The sequence below is a fragment of the Phyllostomus discolor genome, chromosome 8, assembly GCF_004126475.2.
Source record: "Phyllostomus discolor isolate MPI-MPIP mPhyDis1 chromosome 8, mPhyDis1.pri.v3, whole genome shotgun sequence".
Lineage (NCBI taxonomy): Eukaryota > Metazoa > Chordata > Mammalia > Chiroptera > Phyllostomidae > Phyllostomus > Phyllostomus discolor.
The window spans coordinates 107,223,155-107,250,956 of NC_040910.2; the positions used below are offsets into that span (position 1 = coordinate 107,223,155).

The 27,802-nt window shown below is 54.6% G+C and overlaps 1 pseudogene; it reads left to right on the top strand.

Annotated features, from left to right (window-relative positions):
• Positions 1-11,793: 11,793 nt before the first annotated feature.
• LOC118496662 lies at positions 11,794-12,653 on the top strand (annotated as a pseudogene).
• The last annotated feature ends 15,149 nt before the right edge of the window (positions 12,654-27,802 follow it).

Consider the following 27,802-nt stretch of genomic DNA (forward strand, 5'->3'; position numbering starts at 1 on the left):
ACACAATCCACTGAGTCACACCAGTCAGGGCAGCAAACATTTTTTTTTTTTTAAGATTTTATTTATTTACTTTTAGAGAGAGGGGAAGGGAGGGAGAAAGAGAGGGACAGAAACATCAAAGTGTGGTTGCCTCTCACATGCCCCCAGCTGGAGACCTGGACCTCAACCTAGGCGTGTGCCCTGACTGGGAATCAAACCTGCCACCTTTTGATTCACTGGTTGTTGCTCAATCTACTGAGCTACATCAGCCAGGGCAAACTCTTAACATGAAGAGCCAGATAATAAATACTTTCAGTTTTGTGGCCCATCAGGTCTTAGTCACAGCTCCTCTGGAAGCAGTCGTGATGTAAATGAGTGAGCATGGCTGTGTCCCAATAAAACTTTATTTGTGAACACTGAAATTCGAATGTCATAATTTACATGTTACAAAAAGTCTTTTTCTCCCCGAACCATTTAAAACTATGAAAGTGACTCACAGCTTGCAGGGTATACACAAACAAGGGTGGGATCTGGACTGGCCCAAGGGCCATAGATTGCTGACCCCTGGCTAGAGGATTCAGTGAGTTGGAGCAATGCTGGCACATAGTAAGTGCTCAAGAAAATGGAACGATGTTATTACTCTCACGCCCACTGTACAGGTGAGAACGCAGAGGCTCAGAGAGGCGAGATGGCTCACCTGGGGCCAGCAGGGAGTTAGTGGCAGAGCCGGGACCCTCCTGAATCTGTGTCCAGTGTGGTGGTTTTACCCCACTTTAAAAATGCCCCAAATGAGCCCTGGCTGTGGCGCAGTGGATTGAGTGCTGGCCTGTAAACCAAAGGGTCACTGGTTTGATTCCCAGTTGGGATACATTCCTGGGTTGTGGTCTAGGTCGCTGGTGGGGGGCATGTGAGAGGCAACCACACATTGATGTTTCTCTTCTTCTCTTTCTCCCTCCCTTCCCTTTTTTTCCTGAAAAATAAATAAATAAATACATAATCTTAAGACAAATGCCCCAAATGAGAAGGGTCGGGTTGCCCCTCATGTACCCTTTCCCCGGGGCTCACACAAGAAGTCTGGCTTCACTCCGGTGGCTAGTTTCGCCTGGTGGATCAGAGAACCCCTTGCATCCGTGGATGCAAGCCTGTTCTTGCTCTTCAGCGGCCCCCCCCCTGCTCCTGCACACTCTTGCTTCCTAGTCTTCTTGTGTCCTGCAGTGTCGATGGTATGAAGTTCTGGATGCGGGTGTTATTACAGGGAGTCCGAGGGAACTTCTGGCTGCATTTGTGTGACGTTCAAAACCAGGCAAAGCTCACCTGTGCTGTTGGGAGCCAGGAGAGTGGCTACCCCGGGAAGGAGGCACGCGGGGCCTCTGGGGTTCAGGAAACGTTCTGCCTCTTGATCTAAGAGCGATCTTTGGGAAAAGGCATTGGACCTACACTCAAGATCTGAGCACGTTTCTGGGTGGATGTTCGGCTCCAATGAACTGCATGTACAGCAGCTGCAAAGGCACTTGGGCAAAACCAGGAGCTTTCGGTGAGTCTGGTTTCGGGAACAATGCTGACATCACCCAAGCCCCACGGCTGTGCTGGGCAGCAAAGAGCAAGACTGCAAGAGCTGTGCGGACGCGACAAGGTTCGCTGGCCCGTACCCGTCCCTCACCTGCACACAGAAGGTGCTGGTCTTGCTTCTCTGGGGCACAGAAAATGTGTGAGCCTCTGTGTGTGAGTGGCCGTGTGAACATGTGTGAGTGGGTGTGATTGTGTTTGAGTGCATGAGTGGGATGTGTGTGAGTGTGTTAGATGTTGGTGTACGTGCGAGTGGGTGTGTTTATGAGTGATTGCATGTGTGATGGGAGGTGTGTGTATGCACAAGTGGTTGTGACTGTGTATGAGTGAGTGTATGTGAGTATCTGTGCTACGTGGTGAGAGTGTGTGAATGTGTGTGTGTATGCATGGGTGTGATTGTGAGGGTGTGAGCACTACCTTACACAGGGCCCAGAAGCTCTTCTCTCCCTTTGAGTTTAAATTTATTTTAGAGAGAGAGAGGAAGGGAGAGAGAAAGAGGGAAACATCAATTTGTTATTCCACTTATTGATGCATTTATTGGTTGATTCTTTTTAAAAAGATTTTACTTATTTATTTTTAGAGAGGGGAAGGGAGAGAGAAAGAGAGGGAGAGAAACATCAATGTGTGGTTGCCCCTCACTCACCCCTAACTGGCGATCTGGCCTGGAACCCAGGCATGTGCCCTGACTGGGAATCGAACCAGCAACCCTTTGGTTTGCAGGCCAGTGCTCAATCCACTGATCCACACCAGCCAGGGTTATTGGTTGACTCTTGTATGTACCCTGACTGGGGATTAAACCCGCCACCTCTGACTATGGGGACGGCTCTCTCTAGCCAGGGCCTCTCCTCTCTCTCTGGAGTTGAGATTTGGGACCTAACAGTGACCCGTATGTACACATGAGTGTAGCGTGGACCACGTGTGAAGGTGCTGGGACTCATCCCTCTGGCGTGAGTGCCGGGTGCACAGCCTGCCGCTCCCCCAGGAACCGCCCGTCTGTGTTTTTAAAACAAGCGGCCCTTGACTGCTGCAGATTTATGCAGAGAAAATGGGTTCTGGTAACCAACGGACCCTTTTTAACTGTGGCTCATGTGGGTGGGTCTCAGGTGCTCTATTTGGGTCTGGAGGGTTTGCAGGAATCCTCTCTGCCACGTGCCAAGCTTTCCGCTCAGGAGAAGAAATTCATTTAAATCAGATGGTTTAATTCTCTCATTCACAGGGAGCAAAACACAGATTTTGCATTACAGGAGCCGACAGGAGAGAGATGGGGAGAAGGAGGGATAAAGAAGGCGGAAACAGGATGAGTTCAGCGGGAGCTCCCAGAGAACTTCTCTCCACTGGAAGGAGTTTCATGCTTGGCCCCAAAGGATAAGGGCTTGTCTTCCCGGCCTTTCTGTGAAAAAGAGCAGATCTTGTTGGCTGAATTTGAGAAAGGGTATTCCTGTCTTTCCACCCAATGTCACCCCCTTGGATCCCCTGCCCACTGAGCTCCTCCACTCCCAGCCTTCAGCAGCAGGCCCCTCCCACCGAGGTCCAGCCCTGCCCACTTCTCCCTCCCTCCCTCGAACTTGACTCCTGTAGTTCCGAGAGCACACCATGCCGCTGCCTGTTTCTCTCTGCTATCTGCGATGCTCTCCTTCACCCGTGGCCTACCTGGCGAACCCTTATTTTTGTCCCTGACTCTGCTCAGACGTCGTGTTTCACGAGATGCGTTCCTGACTCCTCTCCCTCGCAAATATCTTGGCTGCATGCTCACCACACGCAGCCGTAATTCTTTACACATGGGTCCTTCTCCCACATTCGGCCACAAGTCCTTCCTGGGTAGAGTCTGTGTCTTGTTTGTCTATGACTCACCGGATCCCCGGGCAATGCTCGCCATGGACGAGATGCTTCCTGTGTGAACGAAAGAGCCCACAAGCAGGGGAGCAGACAGGCTGACCGCCCGGGCCTCGGCTGCAGGCACGTACACAGCCTCTCACCGAGCTACCCCTCCGGTGCTAAAGTCGCCAGGAAAATACGCACCCATGAAAACGCATGCTCCCCACCCCCAACTCGAGGCTGCTCTATTAAAATCAATTCTTTTTTAAAAGATTTTACTTATTTATTTTTAGAGAGGGAAGGGAGGGAGCGAGAGAGAGAGTGAGAGAGTGAGTGAGAGAGAGAGAGAGAGAGAGAGAGAGAGAGAAACATCAATGTGAGGTTGCTGGGGGCTGTGGCCTGCAACCCAGGCATGTGCCCTGACTGGGAATCGAACCTGTGATGCTTTGGTTTGCAGCCCATGATCAATCCACTGAGCTATGCCAGCCAGGGCTATTAAAGTTAATTCTTATTTTGCACAGTCGACACTTCGCTTTCAGGAGGGCTCCGGGCTGCAGCGCCGGGCTTTCAGGCGGAGTCTACCTGCGTCTAGAGCAGCACGAAATGAGGGCGAGTGGTGGAGGCAGAGGGGCGTTCTGACATGGGCCAGGACTGAGTCGGGGATCTTTGTGCTTTGGGGTCCTGGCAGAGGCGGCTGCTCTGCCTGTGGTCACGGGCTGGGACGGGAACGGGCTTGATCAGTGGCCCAGAAGAGGGAAAGGTCCCAGGAGGCAGGCAGTCCGGACAGATGCTCCCTCTACGTGCACAAGTGTCCCCTCAGGCGACTGGCAAGTACTCATCACTTTGCGCTCCAGTGAGAACATGTACGCGCCACCTGGCACAGAACAATGAATGAATGAATGAATGAAAGAAAGAATGGAAGAATTCACTGTATGAACTGGGCACAAGATTCGGCGTCCCTGGGCTCACTTTTTCTCACCTGTAGGTGGGGGAGAGGTGGCGGTGGTGGTGTTGAATCAGACGGTTCCCCAAGCCTGTCCAGTCCAGCTCCTGCCCCGCTCCCCACTTTGTCTATCAGTGGCACATGCACTGCACATGCGTAAATACTCTTATTCTCACATCAAACATTAACTTTGCCTTATACCTCTTGGTATGCGGGCTTTCTGCATCGGGGGATGGAGACTCTGGAGTCAGATAACCAAAGGTTTAAGGTTTGAGTTTTCTACTGGCCGATCAGATGATTTCGGGCAGGTCCTGTTAGTGGTCTCCAGTCCTTTATCCTTGAAGGAGGGATAACAATCATCTCACTTATGGCTCAGAGTTGTGAGCATCAAGTAAGATAATAAGTTCAAAAGAGGTTTGCAGCCCTGGCTGGTGTGTCTCAGTGAGCTGAGCGCCTGCCTGAGAACCAAAGAGTTGCTGGTTCGATTCCCAGTCAGGGCACATGCCTGGGTTGTGGGCCAGGTCCCCAGTAGGGGGCGTGTGAGAGGCAACCACACATTGATGTTTCTCTCCCTCTCTTTTTCCCTCCCTTCTCCTCTCTCTAAAAATAAATAAAGAACATCTTTGTTTTTTTAAAAAAAAGCTCTGCAAGCTGTAGAGATTACTAAGGCATGATCTATGGTCGTCCCACACAGGAGGTGCTCAGTCAATGCCCAGTAAATGGGTGACTTTCTGGATTAGCTTCCATCTTCCCTCCAGCTGTGCTGACGTGAACTCCCCTGTGTGCGTGTGTTTTAATGGCCTTTACCCTAAGGCTGGAGGCAGCGCAGCCAGAAGTCCCCCCTCACCCCACAACACCCACCAGCGAAGTGCTCCAACTTTGTCCCTCCCACAAGTCAACAGAGTGCTGGGGGTGGGGGGGGGGAGGGGAGGAGGGAGGGAAACAAAGGGGCTGTTAGCAGGTCCGAGCAAGCCGGCTCATCCCTGTGCAAGTCGCCGCGGTGAAACCCAATCGATGCAACCCCTTTTAAGTTGGTTGGATCAGTGACCCAGAAAATCGCTCCCCTGTAGAAAAGGAAATGATAGTCAATAAACTGAAACGTCAATGGGAAAAATCGATTAAAGTGAGTGAGATATCAGGAGACCTCTGGTGTTAACGGAGACCCTTTGGAACGGAGCCACGGAGCGAGAGTGGGTTTTTAACCCTCTCAAGGCCGGAGCCGCCCAGCTCCAGCTCCAGCTCCAGCTCAGGCGGCAGCGGAGACGGCAGCTCCCTCGGCCTCGCAGGGCCCAGGCCTCCCCAAACAGTGTGCAGGAGCCCAGCGCTGTGCTGAGCTCCGGGCTGCTTGCCCCTTTAAGGCCGGCCTGTCCTGTGTGTGTGCTCCCTGCTAGCTGGTCAGCGGGTCTGAGGCTCTGTGTGGGTGCCGCCTTTAGAGATGATGCCTCCCCGGACCACAAATAAAGGAGCCGGGGGTCTCTTCTCCCTGAATTACAACAGCGCCCTGACCTGCGTGTGGGAGCCAGAGGGCAGTGCCTCAAACGGGCCGGGCCTTTGGACACCACCCTGCCCATCAGCAGGGAGCACTCCTCTGGAGTTTAGGAGGGACCGAAAGCTGCTCCCAAGAAACTGGCCTGGCCTGCACACTGCTTCAGCAGCTCCTCAAGCTCTCTGTGATCAAGGAGGTGGGGGGGAGCGGGGGCCACTGTGGTGGGCTGGCGGGTTTCAGGGTAAAGCTGCGGTGAACCCGGGAAAATATGGGTGCGCGTGGGCAGGAGTGTGTGTGTGTGCTGGTCCTGGGGGTGCCGCACAGCTCGCCCCAGGTCCTTGCCCCACACCATCGTCACCACCAGGGCCAAGCCCCTCGTATGGTCCCTGTGTGTGCGCGTCTCTGCCGGGCTGGTCCAGGGTGTCTCCCTCATATATTATACTCAACAGCTTCAGTGCCTTGGGTGAAGAACGTTTGGATGTGCTGACGTATCACGAATACATGTGCAAGCGCTGAAGTTTAAAGGGGGCGTGTTCATGTAGATTGGGGTGAGCTGGGCATGGGCTGCCCAGAGCGGAGGGGGGCAGGGAGTCACACCTTGGCTGTTGAGTCTCAGCCTCCTCTCGTTTGCCTTTAGGCAGGGCCGTTTGCTGGTGAACTCCGAGTCCAGTGACTACATGCATCCTTTGTATGTTATTATTACTGTTACCGCTATTGTTTAAAGTTTGAGTTTTACGGTCTTCTTTTGGAAGACGTAGGGCCCTAGAGCCATAGTATGTATGCCACCAGGAATCGGTGGAGATATCGATAGTGTCTCGTTCTGTTTCCTGAGCCCATGGGTGGATGTCTATTCTCTAAGAGTCCAAAGCCCACAAGAAGAAGATGAGATTACTGGGTGAGACAATTATGGACAGAACCCCCAGACTAGGAGCAAAGGTCGTCCTTGCAGTCCCTTCTTGCGTCTCTCCTGGTGAGGCCCGCCTGGCTGTGGGGGCAGCCATTATGCGGTGGAGGTGGCTCCATTTGCTGGGGGTGGTGAGGGCTGCCCTAGTGCGTCTGAGCAGGTAACCGACCAGCAACCCTATGAAACTGATTTGCGCAGCGGGGCTCGTCCCGTCCCGAGGCGCAGGAACGCATCAGGGAGAGAGTCGCTTTTCCTGGGTGTAAGAGAACCAGGTGGGTCTCCGTCTTCATTCCCCACCTCAGGTTGGTCACGGCCTCTGGGGGGGGGGGCTGCTGGGGAGGTTCCTGCTGGCGGTGACAACAAATTGACGAACAGGCCACAGACACACGGGTTGAATTCCTGGTTTCTGTGAATCACGGGTTCATGTCCTCTTCAGGACCTGCAGGTGTCTCTTTGGTATTTCAGGGAACATTCTGAAAGCTTCTGATGTGTCCCAAGTCTGCCTGGTGGGCCCCAAGCCTTGGGCGAGGGCCCCCCTGCCCCCGTCCCAGGAGCAGGGCAGAGCTGTGTCTTAGAGACCTCTTTCTCTTCTCCTTCAACTCAGTGACGACACCCCCCGCCCCGGCCCCCACCACTTAAGAGGCCTGTGAAAACAGGGCCTGAAACAGCTGAGAAAAATCAACTACTCATTTCCAAGGAGGATGCCTGCGCTCTGGAGTCCACTGAACTCTGCGTTTCGGGCTAATCTCTTTCTCGCTGTGTGGCTTTGGCCAAGTCACATCACCTCTCTGAGCCCCAGGCTCCTCCGTAAAATGAACGTCAATTATGTCTCCTTACAACGCTGTTTTCAGGATCAAACAAGACAATGTGTGTAACCCACTGACCACAGTAACTGGCAGAGAGTAGGAGCTAGGAAATGGTAGTTACTTGCTTTCCCCTTCCCAGACAGGATTCTATTTGCAATGGTGAGCGGCCTATGATGCAAAGTGAAAAGGAAGATTTTTTGAAACAAAGCCGTTGCTGGTAAGAATGCGAAGAGTGGTCTCCCTTGCGGGATGAGGGTGAGGTGGGTGGGATGCAAGGACCCTTCCCACCTTTGGCGTGGGGTGGCTTTGACCCCCAGGGGCACTCTGTGGAGGAGTCAGCGCGGAGTTGTGTGTTTCTGTCACAAGGGGGCAGTGTTGGCAAACATACCACTTCCCAGGCGCTGCAGAGAGGCCCGAAGTCGGAAGAATTTTACTTCCAATTTAAATTATTTTTAGAATGGTGATGCTCTTAAAGATCACGCAATGCCATGGTTCTACACCCTGAGAAATGGAGGCCCAGAGAGGGGGAGAGCCTTCCCCAACATCACAGAGCAGGTCTGTGGCAGCGCTGGGCTCGCAGTCCACCAGGGACTCCTGGCCAGGTTCGTTCCTCCCACACACCTTCTGTCACCCTTCTCTTTCCTATTACTCTTCCACTCAGGGTGGGGGAGAAGCTAGGTGGGACTGGGAGCCTTTGGTTGTTTTCAGGAGCCCCCACAAGGTTTACGTGATTACCTGAAATAAATGTAGGGATCCCAGCTTTCCCAAGATTAATTAACATTCTGCACCTCGCTTACCATTAATTAGTATCCTAGTGACAGAGGCAATGAGGAGGCCATGTCTCCCCTCCTCCCCCTGCAGCAGCCTGGTGTTTTCTTACATCCAGGGTGCGTGGGTGGCCTGGCTCTGGATTAAAAGAACCCCGTCTACCTGTGTTTAAGGCTCCGCCTGCTGTTGTTTTGGCTTCGGCTGCATGTGGGGAGCCAGGTAATGGCCCGACCTTCATTGGGATACCGAGAGAGGAGGGTTACCCCCAACTGCCAGCTGAGGAAGCCGAGGCTCAGCGTGTGAAGTGACTCGCCCACGGCCACGCAGGGTTTCCGGATTCCGAGCTTTGGCTCTTTCGGAGCTGGCTCGGTAGGTAGGGCGGGGGAGGACCAGTAGGCCCACCTGTCGCATGTGTCCTGGGACCAGGGGCTTTGTCCTGCCACCGAAAGTCCCTGAGCAGAATGCTCCTTGCAGGCTCTTTCTCTCCTCCCCCGCCGCCCCCCTGCAGCTTCCCACGAGCTCCTTTTCAGAGCAGTCACTTGCCGAATAGGCTGCTAGTGGAAATGTGGTTTTCAAATTTGGGAAATCTCCATTAAGTCCTTTTATTTAAGGAGGATGTCATTATCGCGCCTCCCCGAGGACTATTACGGTTCTATTAGGCAAGGCCGCAGACTTCCTAGGTACTGTCTGGGGTCTGATTCCTGGGCCGGCAAATGCAAGACAGGAAGAAGGGGAGGGGGGCGGAGGCAAGAGAGCAGGGGATGGGGAGGGAGGGGAGGAGAAGGAAGAAAGGAGGAGAAAGAATGAAAAAATGCGGGAGGGAAGGAGAAAGGAGGGAGGAGGGGAAGACAGGCAGAGGGCACATGCCTGTTGGCTCCCCAAGGTGGTGAAGAGAGGCCAAGACCACCCCCCTCCCTGTCCCCCAGCCCTTCCCACCCCAGCCACGGTCCCCTCGGCCACTGGCTCATCTAGTGGGTTTCAGATCACACTGAAGGGGCGATGCCAAGAGCTGCCTTCCCCATTTCCCCTTCTGAGCAGACGGGGGCTACAGTGGAGTCCGGACAACTCGGGTCTCCTGTCCTCCAGCTAGCTGCTGGTCCGGCCTCGGGCCTGCGCGTTCAGACTGGGGAGGGGCTTCGGTGAAAGCCGGGAGAGAGAGGAAGGGGATGCCCAGGGCGGGAGAGCCCTTCTGGACAGTGGGACTGCACGCACTCAGGGCGTTGGCCTTCCTGGCCGCTCTGGTGAACGCGCCACTTTCTGCTGCCTGCCCCTCGGTCTAGAAGGTGAGCTGCGGAAAGCAGGACCTCGTCTCTCCGCTCTTCCCTGTCCCCCGGGCACGGGCCACAGGGCCGGGCCCAGAGCAGATGCTCAGTGAGTGTTTGTGGAACGAATCCCAAATGATGGATGAAGAAACCGTTCTGCGGGTTCCCCACCTTCTCCCTTGTCGCGTCCAGAGCAATCCTCTGGTTTGAATGGATCTTCCCTCTGCTCTCAGCAAAGGCTGGCCATGGATCCTTGATGCCCTCAGGTTACACACACACACACACACACACACACACACACGCAGGCTGCGCAGGGTTTGGGGAGGGAGGGGCTGGAACCGTGTGGCAAGCAGCTGCCACTGGCTTGGCCGGCAGAGAAGAAAAAATGCATCTCCCGGGAGCTGCCTGTGAGGGGGTTACCAGCCGCAGGCCGGAAGTGGTTTTAACCTCGGGCAGGAAGGTTGCTGCCCCGAGGACAAACATCCTGGCTGGGAAATCCCCTGGCCCAGGGATCCCCGGGGCTTGGCAGCCTCATTCCGTGCCATCCCTGCCTCTCCGGCCCTTTCCCTGGCTCTAGGCTTGAGGCCAGCACCCCCCCCCCCCCCCCCGATCCTGCCACCCCCAGGAGCCCCGGTGAGAACTAGCCCAGGGCCCCTGGGGTGCCCCTCCCTCAGAGCTCCTGTGCAGAAGTGATTAATGAGGCTGAGGAAGACTTTCTTCCCAGCTGTGTCAACACCGTCCAGAAGCGGCCCAGCCAGCGGTAGGAATGGCCTCCTCCATGCCTGTTCCCTTCTCACCAGGGGCCCCCTTTGGGGCCTGGGCCTCCTACTGGGCCATCAGAGTCTGCTGGCGGTGATGATGATGATGATGATGATTTTATGATGCCTACGGCACTTGATATTTGCGGAGAGCAATGCCCTCCTTCTAGCTGCCAGAGCCAGAGGATCAGGTGTGGTTATCTTTGAGTCACAGGGAGCAACTGGGCTACAGTTCCTGGGGCTTGTATCGCCTCCCCTGTGAAGCCTTCCAGGATCACCCCCAGCAGGCTGTGTACATGCCCCTGCCCTCTAGTCACTGCCGGGTATTGTCACCGTGTGGGGAGCACATCTGTTTCCCCGTCTGCTTCCTTCGGGGAGGAGACCGCGTGTTTCCCTGGGTCTTACTCATCCTTGCACTGACGGGCCTCTTCCTCCACATTCCTGTTCTCACGGCAGCCGAGCACCATGCCCGACACAGGCTGTGATAAACACTTACGGAATGAGCAAACGACCTGGAGATCTGGAATGATCTGGAATGATCTGGACGCCCAGGGCCCTGAGCTGTGGTTCTGCAGACTGATTCCAGGGTGTCGGAGCTGGCCTGGAGCTGGCTCGGGGCTGCCCATGACCGCACATCCTGCCGCTGGCCCCAGCCCATCCCTGGGGGCTGCTCAGCGACGGCCGCCCAGGGAACTCTGACAGCAAGACGGTGCATTTGTGCTGCCTGGCGGTTGGCGGGGGGCAGCGTGGGGGGACAGCGTGGGGGGGCGGCCAGGAAGCCAGAAGCAGCCACATGATTTTTAAAAAAAATTAACTTATTTTGGAATAATTTTATATTTATAGAAAAGTTGCAACGATTATACGAGTTCCTGCACGCCCTTTACCCAGTTCCCCCTCGTGTTAACATCTTGTGTAACCGAGGTGCTTCCGTCAACACTCAGCGTTTGCACACTGCGCCTTACTAGCAACGAACCTCCGGTCCTCATCCATCCGCGCCCCTCTGGCGTCGCCCATTAACACCCCTCTTCTGTCCCAGGGTCTAATCCTGGGTACCTCGTGGCGGTTGGCCCACGTGATGGTGAGCAGGGTGTTTTACTTTAAAATGTGCGTCGGTGTGGCTTTCTTTCTCATAATCCCTCTGGCTTGATCTTACGTGAGGACAAAAGTTCTTCCTGCCCAATAGTTCAGTAAACGGATGTCAACGTTGGTTTCTCACAGCTTCTCAGGCTCTCCTGCACCCCGCTGCGTGCCCGTGGGGAGTGAAGGACAGACAGTCTCAGGTTATCTCCTGGAATCGTTAAGCAACGTTAACAACGTTAAGATCTGCTGACTGGGTTGGTGTGGGTGGGCATGCATGGCCTGGGAGGTGCTGCCGCAGGGCCTGGGCGGATCCCTGCCTCCAGCGAGTGAGCACGGTGGCAGGAGGTGTGAGCTGCCGGGCCAGCTGCTTCCTGCCTCACCTGCCGACTCTGTGGGGTCGCGCTATATGGTGAAGGGTCGTGCTGTATGGTGAACCCTGGAATGAAGCAGAAACAAGAAGGGACCCAAGGGCCTGTAAAGAGTAGTCCTGTCCCAAGAAGAAGTCTGAAGACGATCCGGCCGTCCACAGCTGGATCTCTTGTGGGAAGGGAAAATGAGTTGGCAAAGGCGTGATGAAAATGAAACATTGGAAGGACCAGTTACCATCTAAGACTTCTGGCCCTGGAGTTATTATTGTCCCAGAGCAGAGTGAAAATAAAGATCTGGGAGTGACCCAAGAAGCATTTGATCTTATGGTTACAGAATCCTGGAAAGAAGTGGCAGAAAAAGTGAGAAACTTCATGAAGAGCTTGAACAATAGACGACGAAATTGCCCTCCTGAAAAAGGAGGATAAAGAGTTGGCAGAACCTGGCTGGCGTAGCTCAGTGGACTGAGGGCGGGCTGCGAACCAAAGTGTCGCAGGTTCGATTCCCAGTCAGGGTACATGCCTGGGTTGCAGGCCACGGCCCCCAGCAACCGCACATTCATGTTTCTCTCTCTCTCTTTCTTCCTCCCTTCCCTCTCTAAAAATAAATAAATAAAATCTTAAAAAAAGAGTTGGCAGAAGTAGCAGATCACATCACATACAACGTGCGGTGCGTGGCGGACATCACAGAGAGATTGAAAGGAGAACCTCTGGGTGACTTTGAACCACTGACAGTCAGGAATCTGATTCTGAGGAACCTGGTGAGGATTCTGAAGTGGAAGACTCAGAAACTGGTGCACGTGCTGAAGAAACTGTATCTTCCTCTGCAGAGGCAAAGCCCTGTGTATGAGGTTCAGGAATATTTGACTTGAGAACTATACCAGCAAAGTTCACCTCCACTCTAGTTTTTCATGATGGAGCAAATAACTCGGTGATGCAGACTTAAAATCAAACGTGTGTGTTTGAATCCCGGGACTCGATCCGTGTATTAAAATACAAGCACTGTGTATTTTTAATCTCTGGTGTTTTGTGTGAATAACATTTTCTCAGATGTCAGACACAACTTGTTTAGGGTCAACGTCAGTCTCCTATTGAAAAAACCCTGCTGACTGCAGGTTGGAGCTGAGCAAGAAGCAGTGATTTTGGGCCCGTCTAGAGCTGGGGACATCAGGGGGACAGCAGAGGGACAGGCGGGAAAGGACGTGTGTGAGTGTGTTCAGGGGTCTCAGAGTGCTAGCCTGGGGTCTCTGGAGAGCAGAGGCATCATGTTTGAGCCGTGAGCAGGAGGGTCAGCTCCAAGTCCCCGGGGTATCGGTCCCCAGCCTTGGTCTTGTCCCCCCGCCCCCTTCTTTCCTTGTGCGCATCCATTTGCAACATCACAGTTGCTCTTGGCTTTGCTTATATTTCTGGTCAGCTGGTGGACTAATTAGAGTTAAGTTTTTAATTAAAACGCTACCGGATGTTCTGTTAATAGCAGAGATGAACATTCCACCTGCTCAGGGGAAGGCAGGAGCTTCCTGTGCAGCTCAGGCTTTGCAGGCTCGAAGGGCTGGGGGAGAAAGGAGCTGGAATGCGGGCAGGGCTCTGGGTCAGTTAAGGTCCCTGTGTCTCAGCCCCCTCCACCGAACGGCGCCCCTCCTGGTGTGCAGGTCTCTGACCAGTGTCCACTGAAGTCCTTTTCTGTGCTCCTGGTTTCTAACTCTCTCTGCTCCAAGAGTTGGATGAGCTGGTGGGGCTGTGGGAGAGTGTGGGAGGTAAGGTATTTGGAATCCGGCTTTGGAATTCTTCCCATTTTTGAAAGGATAGCCAGGGAGTTCTGGGAGGGCTGTGTGTTTTGGTCAGGGGTTGGGTGGGCGTGGGAGGAAAGGGAGGAGGAGACTGGGATGGACAGGAGCCTAAGTGAACATCACACCCCGGGGACAGCAGGTCCTGCTGGGTGGGCCGGAGGTCAGAGGTCCACGACACACCCTCAGGCTTCCACCCTAGGTCTTCCGAGGCCTGAGGAAGGTCGGCCCCGAGCCCGCAGACAGGAGAGCACTGCATGCAGGGGTCCCCTGACCCCGCAGACCCCAGCGAGTTAAGGGGGCGACTCTTCTCATCTCTGGGTGGGGGGAGACATGACGTGTGTGGGGAGCACGGGGCATTCGCCACCATCTCCTTCATAATGATCCACTGCAAACCCACTTCTTGGTCTGCGTGTGATAACCTCACCGGTTCATAGTACTTGGCCACCGCCTTAAAAACCCTTGAATGGTGGTTTGAAACCTCATCATTTCCCGCCCCCAGTCCTTCCTCCAGTTCAAACCATATCGGCTGGTTTAGGGAGCACAGGTGTGTTGTGCCAGGTGGCCTCTGGGGTGCTCGTCTCCCGTCCCCCATGCCAGGCTCTGTAGGAGGTGCCCGCGTAAATAGTGGGGGTATTCTGGGCCCCTGGGTCCCCAACCGAGGCTCCCAGGGATCGGAGCAGGCGTGGGCACGTGAAGACAGGCAGTTATAAACTGGCTAGGGACCCAAGGCCTTGCCCGAACCAGGGGCTGGGTCAGTCAGATCCCCGTTTGAACCTCTCCTAGCTGGGAGACGGAGGCTAGGCATGGAGCAGCGTGGGGAGCAGCCGGTGGGGATTCAAGAGGCTAAGGATAAAAAGCCAAAGCCTCATGCAAACCGGAGTCAGAAGGGGGCTTCAGAGACAGAGTGGAGGAAGGAGAGAGGAGATGCTGGGACAGACGCCCAGAGAGAGACGGAGCCGCCACGAGGCGGGGGCTAAATGCCGCTGCCTTCTCTGTGGCTTTTCCATGTGCCTCCTGCTTCTAGACCCCAGACTGCAAGTGTCCGTGCCACAACCTGCTTGTCTCATGGTGACTCGAGTGGGTCTCTGTGGCTCAGACAAATGAGCCAGACCAGGGTCCAGGTCCGTGTCGCCCATTCCCGGGAGCTCAGTTCCCTCCTCCCAGCGTCCTTAGGACGGCGAGATACTCTGCAGAGCTCTGAGCTGGGACAGGAAGTGTGCTTCTCATGAGTAACTTGTACTGTGTTTCTGGTGAGTTAGGGGTGAAATAAGTTCCGGGGGCCGGGCTGGGGAACCTAAGCACTCCCTGGGAAATGAGTGTTGACTTTGAAACGCCCCGCTGAACAAGGGCCTCCGGGGCTGGGCCTGAGCGCGGGCGCCAGCGCAGCCCAGTCGGGATTCCACTTCTCTCTCTGCTGCCTCTTCCTCTTGATCCTAAATCCCTCGCTCAAGTTCCTGTCTTTACTAGATGTACGCACTTTCTCACTAACTCCAGGCCACATGCACCACCTCCTGTCTCCATTCCGAGACCTTCTTGAAGGAGCTGACCACTCCCTCGCTTCCCATGAGTTCCTAACCCTCCCCCCACCATTCCTTGGAAACAGGTGTGGTCGTCCGCAGCTTTAAAGGAGACACTGATTTTGGTTGATGCCGAAGTCGCTCTGACTACATAAAGTCACCCCTGACCTCCTTGTCTTCAGACTGCGCTTTGGGTCTGGTCTTCATGTCCTTCCTGCTCTGCTGTGTGGAACCCTTTCTCCTCCTTTGCTTCATCAGCCTTCCTGGTCCCCCCCCATATATCACTCCTGCCCCTCCTCCTCCCAGATCTCCTTCATGGCCCCTGGTCTTCCTCATTTCTTTTTTTTTTTCTAAAGATTTTATTTATTTATTTTTAGAGAGGGAAGGGAGGGAGAAAGAGATAGAGAGAGAAACATGAATGTGCGGTTGCTGGGGGCCGTGGCCTGCAACCCAGGCATGTGCCCCGACTGGGAATCGAACCTGCGACACTTTGGTTCGCAGCCCGCGCTCAATCCACTGAGCTACGCCAGCCAGGGCTGTCTTCCTCATTTCTTTCCACTGTTCTTCTGCTGGCCTCTCATCTCCAGCTCTCTTCTCCCTCTAAACCTCCTCTCTGGCTCAGCTCACCTAAGCCCATATTGTTTACACAGCGCTATCTCCTGCCTAAACACTCCCTGTCCCTGGTCATTTCACTGGAACATCTCCCACTCACTCAGAGTCCAGTCAAAGCAGAGCGCATGCTCTGCTCCCCAACGAGCCCCTCCTCCTGTGTTTTCCTATTTTGTTTGCTGGATGCACAAATGCCCACATCAGAAACCTGGAAGTCAGCTTAGACTCTCTCTCACCTTGCACATCCACCTGGTCACCAAGCGGTACAGCTTTTTATCAGAAACACCTTTAATTCCACTCCTGCTTTCCGTCCCCACCACGTAGTCCTGGCTCAGGCCTTTGTCATTTATCCCTCGGATTGTTGCAAAGTACCCTAACTGACTTTTCTATTTCCAGATACTTCCGGCTTTAATCCCTCCTCTTCACGTCTGCCAGCATTCTCTTTCTAAAAACAGACCGAAAGTGCCATTTTCTGCCTAAAAGCTTCCGATGGCTTCCTATTGCTAATAGAATAAAATCTAAATTTTTATCTCAGCATGCAAAGCTTTTCACGGTCTATGCCAAGTTTACCTTACTACCTCCTTCTCCCACCACTGCTTCTCCCGCATGCTTTGCCCAGCCACCCGGGCCTCGCCTGGTTTCTAATCACGCCACTTCTTTCATGCTCTGCCTTAGCACATACAGTTTGGCTATGGGCTAAGAATCTGTGACCTCCCAAAATTCATGTTGAAATCCCAATCTTCAGTTGGGTGGTGTTTAGAGGTGGGGCCTTGGGAGTGATGAGGGCAGTGCCCTCATGACAAGATTAGTGTCCTTTTGCCTTGGCTGGTGTGGCTCAGTGGACTGAGCACTGGCTTGCAAACCGAAAGATCCCTGGTTCGATTCCCGGTCAGGGTACATGCCTGGGTTGTAGGCTGGGCCCCAGTTAGGGGCATGTGAGAGGCAATCACACATTGATGTTTCTCTCCCTCTCTTTCTCCCTCCATTCCCCTCTCTTTAAAAAGAAAATAAATAAAATCTTTTTTAAAAAAGATTATGGCCCTTTAAAATGAAACCCCAGAGAGCTCCCTTGACCCTTCTGCCACAAAAGGATGCAGTGAAAGCCGTTTATGAATTAGGAAGTGGGTCCTCCCCAGACACCAAATCTGCTGACACCTTGATCTTGCACCTCCCCACCTCCAGAAATGTAAGGTATACATTTCTGTTGTTTCTAAGCCACAGACTCTATGGTGTTTTTATCAGAGCAGCCTGAGAAATCTAAGACAAGAACCTTGTCTGAAAAGCGCTAGTCCATCCATGTGGCACAAATGTGTAAGGAATTCAGGTGCTACCCTGCGAAACCTTCCCCCAGCATCCCCTAAATAGTTGTCCTCTCTCAATTCTCACAGTTCTTTGTCTCAGAAGAGCACACATGTCTCCATTGGGCACTTAATTTCCTATGTCTGTCGGACTCTACTAGGTTATGAGGATCTTGAGGCCAAGAAGCACGTCCGATTCCACCAATGCCAGGCAGCGTCCAGCACATACGGGTATTTAATGGCTGTCTACTATTGAAGGGATGGATGAATGAACGAACAGTGGGTGAATGATTTTGGTCTGTGTTTGGGCCCAGCTCCTTCTCTCTGTGGGTATAAATGGCAGTAGAGGCTAGGGGTTGGGAATATGTTTCTTACGTGTCGTTTATCACCATCTCCCCAAGACGGTGCCCGGCATGTGATGTGGGCTCCGAGTGGTGGTGAAGTAGACATAGGAAAGGTTCTGGCTTCGGGTTAGATTTCTTTGAAACGAAAACCAACCCTTGAGCACCCTCTCAGATGAGGCAACCGAGCTGAGAGAGCTCGCACAAGCTTTCCTGGGGGCACAGTACCGTCAGATTTTCTTTTTCCTTTCTTTTTTTTAAAAGATTTTATTTATTTATTTTCAGAGAGGGAAGGGAGGGGGGGAGAGAGAGAGAGAGAGAGAAATATTAATGTGCAGTTGCTGGGGGCCGTGGCCTGCAACCCAGGCATGTGCCCTGACTGGGAATTGAACTTGCAACACTTTGGTTTGCAGCCCGAGCTCAATCCACTGAACTACGCCAGCCAGGCCATCAGATTTTCTAAGCGACACAGTACCAGGATCGGTGAGGCCCCTTGGGTCAGGGGTGCTGACCAGGTGGAGCCCTTGGCACTCATAGGTTCAGAGAGTCGTCAAGCCAGACTCCTGTGGACGGGTTCTCCACGGGCAAGGGGCCTTCTCTCTGGGGTTTGTGTTCCAGGGAGGGGCTCCCTGGGGCAGGCCCAGGTCCCGGTGAGGGGACTGAGGCACTGGCCACAGGTGCAAAATGGAACGGGGTACCCAAAAGATGCAGTCATTAAGAGAAATAAAATCTAACACAGCATTTTTTAAAAAGCAGTAAACTGCCCTGGCTGGTGTAGCTCAGTGGATTGAGCATGGGCTGCAAACCAAAGCATCGCAGGTTCGATTCCCAGTCAGGGCACATACCTGGGTTGCAGGCCACGGCCCCCAGCAACCGCACAGTGATGTTTCTCTCTCTCTCTCTCTCTTTCTCCCTCCCTTCCCTCTCTAAAAATAAATAAATAAAATCTTTAAAAAAAAGCAGTAAACTGTAGCCTACTGGCTGCCCGCTTTTTAAAATAAAGTTGTGTTGGAACCAGGGCTGGGATGAAGGCGAGGTGGAGGAGGCAGGGCATGGAGTAGTAAAGGTTGGATCTTGTCTTGTTTGAAATGTTTGTGTTTTGTTCATCGTGAAGTTTTGCATTCGGTTTGACTTAAAAAAACTGCGTTAAACTGTTATCTTGATTTCCAACTTCTGAGGATTCCCTTGAAATTTTGTGCCCCAGGCAAGCACCTCGCTGGTCCCTTAGGGCTTTCGCTCAGTGTGCTGAGAATCCTGGGGTCTGGGATACGGGCAGGGCCGGGCCCCGGGGCTCACATCCATCCGCTGGGTCCCTCACCCAGCGCTGTCTCGAGCAGGCAGAACAAAGCAGCTGCGGACCTGGATGCTTTCTTTCCTTCTCGGGCTGTGGCATGAGGTTTTGCCCTGGGTCCTTTCAGAAGCTGAGTCTCCCCTCGCTCGCTGGTGTTTCACTGTCGAACGGCGCCTGACACAGGCAGTAATGGACTCGGTATTCTAAATGTCTTCTGAACCCTGCTCTCCCTGCCATCCCCGCTGCCCTGCCATATGCCAGCCTCTGTCTTCTCTTCTGATTGGTCCCCCTGCCGCCAGCCTCACCCCTTTGCACCCCAGCTTCCACAGTGCCACCAGAGTCACCTGCACAAAAGGCACATCTGACCTCTGTGCTCCCGGGTAAGCTCTCCAGCACTCTTGGCCTACGTCCCCACCCTCTAAACCAACCCCCCCGCCCCCGCGAGCCATCCCAGCCCTCGGTTCCTATCTGCGCTCCAGGCACGCCGGACTCTTCCCGATGTCGTGCGTATGTCCCCCCTTTCTTTCCCGCCTCGTTGTCTGTGCACATGTCTTTGGATGGCTGGTCCCCTCTTGTCTGCCTTCTGCACCAGCCCCAGGGGCGTCTCTTCTGTGCTCCATGGCTCTCCCCCGTGGACCTCGGTCACCCTGTTGGTTCCTCTGCACCGCAGTTATTTACAGGGCGTGCCCCCAGCCCAACTCGGGGCGGGGCGTCATGCCTGTTTTATTTTTCATTTCATTTAATTTAATTTTCTTAGAAGTTTTAAAGAAAAGGTTTTATTTATTTTTAGAGGGAGGGTAAGGGAGGAAGAAAGAAACACATCGATGCGTGAGAGAAATATCTCGCATGTCTCCAGTCCGGGACCTGACCGGGAGCCAACCCGGTGACCTTTTGGTTTGCAGGCTGGTGCTCGACCCTCTGAGCCACACCAGCCGGGGCTCATGTCCATTTTATATCCCCCCTCCCCTGCCCTACGCTCACACCCTTAGTACGGGAACTGGCACCAAATGGGCTCCGAGTGAACGAATGCCCGAACAGAAGACATAGTCTCGTTCGATCCTTTAGAATCTGTGAACAGCTGGCTTTTGAACAGAGCCCTCATCCCCGGTTCCATTCTGGAGTTCATGGCGTCGGGTTTGGAAGGCGGAGGCCCCCGGCCCCCCAGCGCCGTGGAGGGCAGACCAGAAGGCCGCTTTGAGAGAGCCGGGCCACTCTGGGGGAGGAAATGAAAACGAAATCGAATGAATTGGTGCTGCTATTGACCCTTGCTTTTGGAGGGTGCTGACATCTGATTAAACAAGCAACACAAAAGATAGAATCACTTCGCTATCTTTTTTTTTTTTTTAAGTAAGCGAACAGAGAAACAGACAAAGACGTTGATTTAAGATAGGGCCCCGGCATGGGGGCCGAGGGAAACCCGGTGAAGGCTCCTGTCGTTTGGGGTCGGGGGTCACCAGAGCAGCCGCTGCCTGGGGACCGGGCCCAGGGTCTGGACTGATGGAAAAACCTGGCCCGATGCGTTTCCTCAGCGGACCCCTAACCCGCTAACAGGAGCCAGCTGAGCACGCACAAACAGAGGCGCTGCAACCGGCGCAGATCCCAGCTTCCTCTGAAATTTCCAGGCCTCTTTTTTCCTGTCGGATTCCAGACAGATGAAATTTTCCTGGCCCCAGCCCTGTTCCTGGCAGCATCTCCCCTCTGAATCACCATAAATCAGGGCTGGGGGTGAGCAGTGGGATTTTCCTGATTGACAGGTAGCTGCCCTGGTAAAATGGGGGCTCCATTTCCTAGGCTAAAAATAGCTCTGGGTGGGGGGGTGGGGGCACTTCCCTGAGCCCTCTCCATCCCAAGCCCCTGGTCCGTACCTGCTTTGGATTTAAAATAGTCCTATCTGTCCGTGATGATTATTTCATCCAGAAGGGCTGTGGACGTGCAGATGTGAGCCGCTGGGGGCCCGCAGGGGTCGTAAGCGACACCATTGTGCGCGGGATCACATTGGGGGGCCTGTGCATTCCTCAAAGCCTTCATCATCCGCGGAGCCCCCAATTAATTTCAATACAAACACCGGATTCGGCCGCCCCCGTGCCTTTGCAGCCATAACACATGAGGTCATGCCGTGTTGGTTAACCAAAGGGGTTGCAGGGACGAGGCGTGGGGGGCGGGGGGCTTCCAGGGCCTTGGAGTTTATCTGTCAGACATGGCTGCTCCGGACCCGTCTTCTACCGCTTGGGGTCCACCGCACACCTCGACTCTCTTGCCTTCCTTCTGTCAGAAATTCTGAAATCTTTAATATTTTTTTATCTCTTTCCCCAGCTCCTCTAGCCTAATCTCCCGCCAGGAGGCTGCCAACCCCCCACCCCTGTCGTTCTTTGAAAATACCCAGAGCCCCTCCTCCTCTGTGCCCTTGCACACACAGCTCCGTCCACCTGGGCGGCTCTTCACCCCTGCATCTGGCCCCGCGTTCCTGAAGAGTCGCCGCAGGAGTTTCTTCCTCCAGCACTCCATTCGGGGCTAAGCAATCCTCTCTCTTCGGTACCCCTAGAGTTCATTGATTCTCAAACACGAGCCTGCATCAGAATTAGAGGAGCTGGTATCAAAAAGGTGGCTGGGCCCGCCCCAATTTCCCCATCCATAGGTCTGAAGCAGAACCTGCAGATCTGTATTGCTATCGAGTGCCCTGGAGATACTGCTGCTACTCTATGCTCCCTCCCGGGACCACCTCTACTGATAGGGCTTGTCCTGCTGGGTTGCCATGGCCTGTTTGTTTGTCCTTTCCTTCTACCGGGAGGGCTGGGTCTGTGTTTTCATCTCTATAGCTCAGTGCTTAGCTCGGGGTATGGTGCGTGGTGCAGTGAAGGGGCCCCCCCGGAGGTTTGTTGATCGAGTGAACTGTGGATAGAGCAGCGACTAGAACCAACTTGCTGGCTGCAGAGCTCGATGGAGGGGAAGAGGGCAGCAGACAGAGCCTGTCCGTGACCTGGCCGCTGTCTTCAACGGGCTGTGGGACAGAGGGCCAGTCACTGGGGCTCTCAGGGTCACGAGTGGGGATCACGCCAATCAAGGTGAAGGAGTGCACCCCCCTCTCCCTGGAGGGGTCCCAGAAAGTCTGAAACAGGAGGACCATGATTCAGCTGCCGGCCAGAGATGCCGGAAGTAGAAATGGGGAGTCCAGATTTCAGCTTGATTTCCTACTTCGGATGATGCAAGGATCCTGGGACCCCGTCCCTCCCCTTGAGCTAGGTCAAAAAGTCCCAGCCACCTTCCCTGTTGGCTTATGCTCCAGCCACGCAGTCAGGCGAGACCTCACCCCTGCCCTCAATTATGAGGACACACTGTATGTCTTAATCATCTCTGTAGCCGCCCCTTCCCCTTCTTCGCTTAGAACGGTGTTTTCTATAGTTCCTCAAATGCACCATTAGTTTTATACGCCCATACCTTCGCGCACGCTGTCGCCTCTGCTCAGCGCTGCCCTTGTTCCTTCTTTGCTGGTCCATATCCAACGAATCCATTCAAGGCCAAGTCCAAATGCCGCCACCTCTGTGTGGATCAGAGTCTCATTGGCTGCCCCGGGCTCCCACACGGCAGCAACATCACGGCTTCTGATGTTCGCTCACATCAGAGGTTTGGTCCCTGCCCCCGATGGGAAGTCTCGTTCGTTCCTCTACCTCTGTCCCCGGCCCAGGCGGCAGCGGGCACTCAGTCAGGACGCCTCCCGCTGGGTTGCGCCTGCTCGTCTCGGAGTGTGTGCTGGTGAGGGGAGGCGGCCTGGGGCGCCACTCACACGTTAGTTGCCAGGGCTGCTTGGCTGAGCAAGGGGCTTCCTCTCTCCCTATTCCAGGGGTGTCCCTGTCTAGCCACATGCTCAGCTGAAAGGGGCAACAGGTTGGGGGGAGGGGGAAACAGTCCCCCGGGGGGCTGGCCCAGAGGGCAGGGGCTGCAGAGTCCAGGGGGCGAGCTGGAAGCCTGGGCTGCTTCTCACCGCCTGGGTTAACTAAAGTTATTTGTAGACGTCGAGTCTCAGTTGCTTATTCTGGAAAATGGGGACAATAACCCTCATGTCCAACGTCCCCGGGAGGAGTAAAGGGGAAAATGGACGCTCCGGGCTTCGGGCACAGGCCTGGGCGAGGCCGCGTCCTCCTCTCCACCGGCGCTCCGGAGCAGGACCCTTCAGCTCTCTCTTCCTCGGCCCCCGGAGTGGTGGGCTTTCCACGGTTCCCCCCCGCCCCCCGCCCCTTAACTGTCTCACAGTGACGGTGGGCAGTTGTCTGGGGTGGGGAGTCCGTCAAGGCTGCAAGCAAGCTGTTTCGCCCAGGCTGTTTTCAGCTGGAAAACCAAGTCTCAGACAGGAGGGAGGAAAAATTATTAAAGGATTAAATCCAGAATAATCCTATAAGCCCCAGGAGGCTCAGAAAGCAATAAGCTACAGACTTAAAATCTGATCTGTGAAGTTGTGGGGGCGGCGGGATCGGCAGCCCGGGGGAGGCTGGGAGTGGGTTTCGAGTGCTCGACGCAGGTCGGGTCGTTTCTAAAAAGCAGCCTCATTTTCGCTGCTCGGACCACTTTCTTGTTTTTTTTTTTTCCTCATCTGGTCACGGTGTTTAAATAACAATGAGTGAGCTGCAAGGCTGGGGGAACGTTAGCTAAAATTCCATGAAGATAAAAATTTAATTAAAACACGCAAGTTGTGAAATTCCATCCCTGTAAAGGGAGATGTCGGGGGGCTCTGCCCCAAACGGACCTTGCTCCCTGGCCCCGGGTTGACACCGGCTTCCCCCGAGAACCCTGACGGAGGACATGCGGCCTGGACGTGCTGCATTGCCAGCTGAGTGAGGGGGTGTTAGCCAGCCCCTCCCCCACAAGTCTGTCCTGGATGAAGGAGGTCCCCGGCGTCCCGCTCTGAAAGGCCAGGAGAGCCACCGGGCTCGAGTGGGGGGTGTTTTGCAGGACCAGAGCCAGGGCCCCGTGTGTGGGCTGTGGAAGGGACTGCGTACTCTGAGATTTGGGGGCAGGGACTGTGGCTTTCACATTTCCCCCGCAGAGAGAAGAGCGCAGATCCGGCCACCGGAGGTGGGAGTCTCGAATCCTGATCCTGATGATGTCAGCAACTCGTTGGACCGCTGGGGCGGCTCACGTCTTTGGGGGCCTCGGTTTCCCCGTCTGTAAGGTTGGTTGTTTGGACTAGCTGTCTGGGTTTTGTAAAGTGTGCGTCGAGGAGTCCTGAGGGTTTTCCCTCCGGGAGGGCCTCTCTAAGATCTTCCAAGGTCAAGTCTTCCCCTCCGTCTTGGTGCCTTCCCTGCCTCCTTTTGTCTGTCTCCCTATAAGATTTTGTTAGAACAGAAGGTTCTGAGGCTGACACTGTTTGAAAGCCTCTCAGGACACTTCGGGTTGGAACAGTGTGTGATCCGCCTCGTAGGGTCTGCCTCCAGCTTCCATCTGGCAGGGCGCTCCTTCTTCCCGCTCTAGTGGGGGGGGGCCCTCCTCCCCCCTTCCCTCCCATTACCTTCTTTTTCTCTCTCCTGTGTTCTGAGTCATAGAACTCTTTGAGGAGTAGTTGAAAATGGGGAATCCTCTCTCCAGAAAAATACACATAGAAAAAAAATACATATACATAGCCCTGGCTGGGGTAGCTCAGTGGATTGAATGCTGGCCTGTGAACCAAAGGGTCACTGGTTTGATTCCCAGTCAGGGCACAGGCCTGGGTTGTGGGGCCAGGTCCCCAGTGGGGGGCGCACAAGAGGCAAATACACATGGATGTTTCCCTCTCTTTCTCCCTCCCTTCCCCTCTCTAAAAATAAATAAAATCTTAAAAAAGGAAAAATATATATACATACTATGAAAATGTAACTTTTTAGTATCTGATTCCTTTGGGGGAAAGAAAATGTCTTTGGGAAAATTACCTGATGGGGCCGCAGGTGCCAGGCGCGGGGCGGGGGGGGGGGGCAGGCGGGAGCAGAGCGAAGGCAGGGCTGACCGGCTCTGCATCAGAGACAGGTGCGTGTCGCCCACCGTCCCATCGCGCTCAGGGCCACCTCCCCTTCTGCTGTGGGCTGGCTCGGGCGTGCAGACCGGCCCTCCCCGCAGCCTCAGAGCCTGCAGCCCCGTGTGCCCGACCTGGCTGCCGGCTGGAGACCAACGAGGCAGGGTAGACGGAAACCCCATCTGTATCCAGCCTTTGGTAGCAAGTGATGAAACGTCAACTCAAAAAAAATTTTTTTTTTTGTTAAAGATTTTTATTTTTTGAGAGGGGAAGAGAGGGGGTGAGAGAGGGAGGGAAACATCAGTGTGCAAGAGAAACATGGATCGGTTGCCCCTCGCGCGGCCCCCGCTGGGGACCTGGCCCACAACCCAGGCGTGTGCCCTGACAGGGGATCGAACTGGTGACCTTCTGGTTTGCAGGACAACACCCAACCCACTGAGCCACACCAGTCAGGGCTCAACTCAAATTTCTTAAGAAGAACAACAGGAACCTTGATGATGTGGCTTAGCGGATTGAACACCAGCCTGTGAACTGAAACGTAGCCGGTTTGATTCCTGTCAGGGCACATGCCTGGGTTGTGGGCCAGGTCCCCAGTTGGGGGTGTGTGAGAGGCAACCGATCCACGATTCTCTTGCACACTGATATTTCTCTCTCTCTCTTTCTCCCCCTCCCTTCCCCTCCCTAAAAATAAATAAATAAAATATTAAAACGAAAGAAAGAAACAGGAAAAACGGGCTACGTTGGCTCACTTGACTGGGAAGTTGACAATGGAGTCAGGGCCCCACAGAGCCGCAGGACTCAGGGGGACACCATTCGCAGTGTGGCAGCTCTCACACTGGCTCAAGTGGAGCTGGGGACACAAAGGACACCTCCCTCCTCATCCCCCTGTCTCTCTTGACTCAGCCTTTTTTAGTCTTGGCCTTATTCTCCTTCCCGGAGAGAGACCTCTTCTGCAGGGTAGGGAAGAGGTCCCCAACAGCCCCAGGTCTACCCGACACCAGCTGGGCCACCCAGATTCTGGGGGTGCCCTCATTGAGTTGGGCCAGGCCTGGGTCAGGTGCTGCCCCCCGTGGCTGGTGGGCTGGGGTATCACCCAGGCCACACTTCCAGAAACACGGAACTGGGTAAAAGCAATTCTCTATTTTTACCAGACGGTGAAAGGGACAGTAGGAAGATAAAAAACAAATACACACAAACACAGCAACACCAAAACAAAATGAGCAGGCAGTCTGCCTCGCTGGCCCTCAGACCCTCAGCCAGGCTGCCATACCGTATGAGCTGATCGCAGTGTGAGCGATTTTGCGTGCGTGTATGGGAGTCACCAAGAGGGGCTGATTTCCATGGCTGGGTCAGTCCAGAGCATCAGAGCAGTACCCACAGAGCAGTGAGACGATCCTCAAACGGAACCAGTTTGGAAGACAGTAAAGCTCATGATACACCCTGGCTGGCATAGCTCAGTGGATTGAGCACGGGCTGCGAACCAAAGTATCGCAGGTTCGATTCCCAGCCAGGGAACATACCAGGGTTGCAGGCCACGGCCCCCAGCAACCGCACATTCATGTTTCTCTCTCTCTCTCTCTTTCTCCCTCCTTTCCCTCTCTAAAAAGAAATAAATAAATCTTTAAAAAAAAAAAGCTCATGATAACCAGGAAAGTCATTAGTCAGATCCCCAAGTCCCTGGTGGAGGGTGGGGGGGGGCCTGGGCAGGGTGCCGGTGGGATGGGGCAGGCGCTGCTTTTACAGAAACTCTCAGAACCAGCTGTCTTAGCTGACATCAGGGCACACACACACGAAGCATTGCGTACAATCCTGGGGAACGCAGGCCCCCGCCCCCTGACACCCACCCAGGGGAGAGCCCCCGTCTTGGGCCCTGCCTGCCTCTTTCTCCAGCCTCCGCTCTCCTTTCCCACGCTCATGCACGCGCTTCCTCTCGGGCAGCAGATTCCGTGGCCGAGGCCCCGACCTTAACGCTCGGCTCCCCTAACTCCTCTGAGTTGTAATACCTATGCCCCCATGGCAGTTTTCTGGGCTGTTCTCGACAGACGAGTGGGCGAGCCTGCCTTGTGCATTGGTGTCCATTTTCCTCCCCCTCAGGACGAGGTAGCAACCCCCAGAGACAAGGAGTCCCTCGTCTCCCACGCCTCGGTCCCCACTGCTGAGAACCCACCCTTCCGGATGATGTAACCGCTGGCACAGGGCGGCCGCGGGCCCCACTGCAGGCAGCCCCCGGCAGGGGAGCCCTGGCCCCCTGTGGGATTTATGGCTACCTGTGTGTGTCTGGGAGTCTGGCAGCTGCAGAAAGGCTCGGAGGAGCGGTTTTGAGTTTGTCCCAAGGAACTGATGCAAAAGAAGGAAAAGGCGACAGGCAAGAAGGTGTCTGCCGGGACAGCGGTGACACTGATCAGCGAAACCTAAAAGCCCAGTAATGCACATAACCAGCATCCGCCCGGCACCTGCCCCATGACTCCGCCCGGGAGGCGCTTGGCCCAGGTTTACACAAGGAACCGGAGGCAGAGCTGGGCTCTAAGCCTGAGCTCTTTCAGCTGCGTTCTACCCTCCGTCTGGTTTTACCACTTGCCTCACACAGGTTAGGCGAGCGAGGGGTGCCTTCTATTATCGATCGCGGGCTTACTCTCGTGCCAGGCACCGTACCGGACATGCTGCATATGTGCTCCCGTCAGATTTCCCCAAAGCCTGGGAGGTGGGCGTCACTGGAAGGATGAGGACGTTGAGGCTCAGAGTGGGTGTGTGATTTGCCCAGTCACGGATGTCCCTTTAGGCTGGGCCTGATTATCATGCCCACTTGCCTGCGGAGTGTTATCCCCACGAGCTGTGCCTTTCCGCTGGTGCTGCAGGGCCTACTAAGTGCTCAGTCAGTGTTGGTGGTCGTTAGGAAAGTACAGAAACTGTGATGCACAGCTGTTTCTGTAGTGTTCCTGGGCTCTGGCACTCACTCTGGGCCAGGCCTCAGGTTTCTGGAGGGCTGTGGGGGGCTGTGGGTGGGGGCGGGGAGCAAGGGGAAGCCAAGGAGAGCTGATCTGGTTTTCTGGTTCTGCACCACAGCCCGGGGCTGAGCTTCCCCTTCCCCTTACACAGCTGGAGGTGGCCCTGGGACTAAGCCGTGGCCAGTCCAGTGAAGCAGAAAAGCTACAATACTTTAAACAAAAATTTTTTATTGATTGATTTGAGAGAGAGGAAGAGTGATTTGTTGTTCCACTAAATAAGTGTACTCATTGGTTGATTCCTGCAT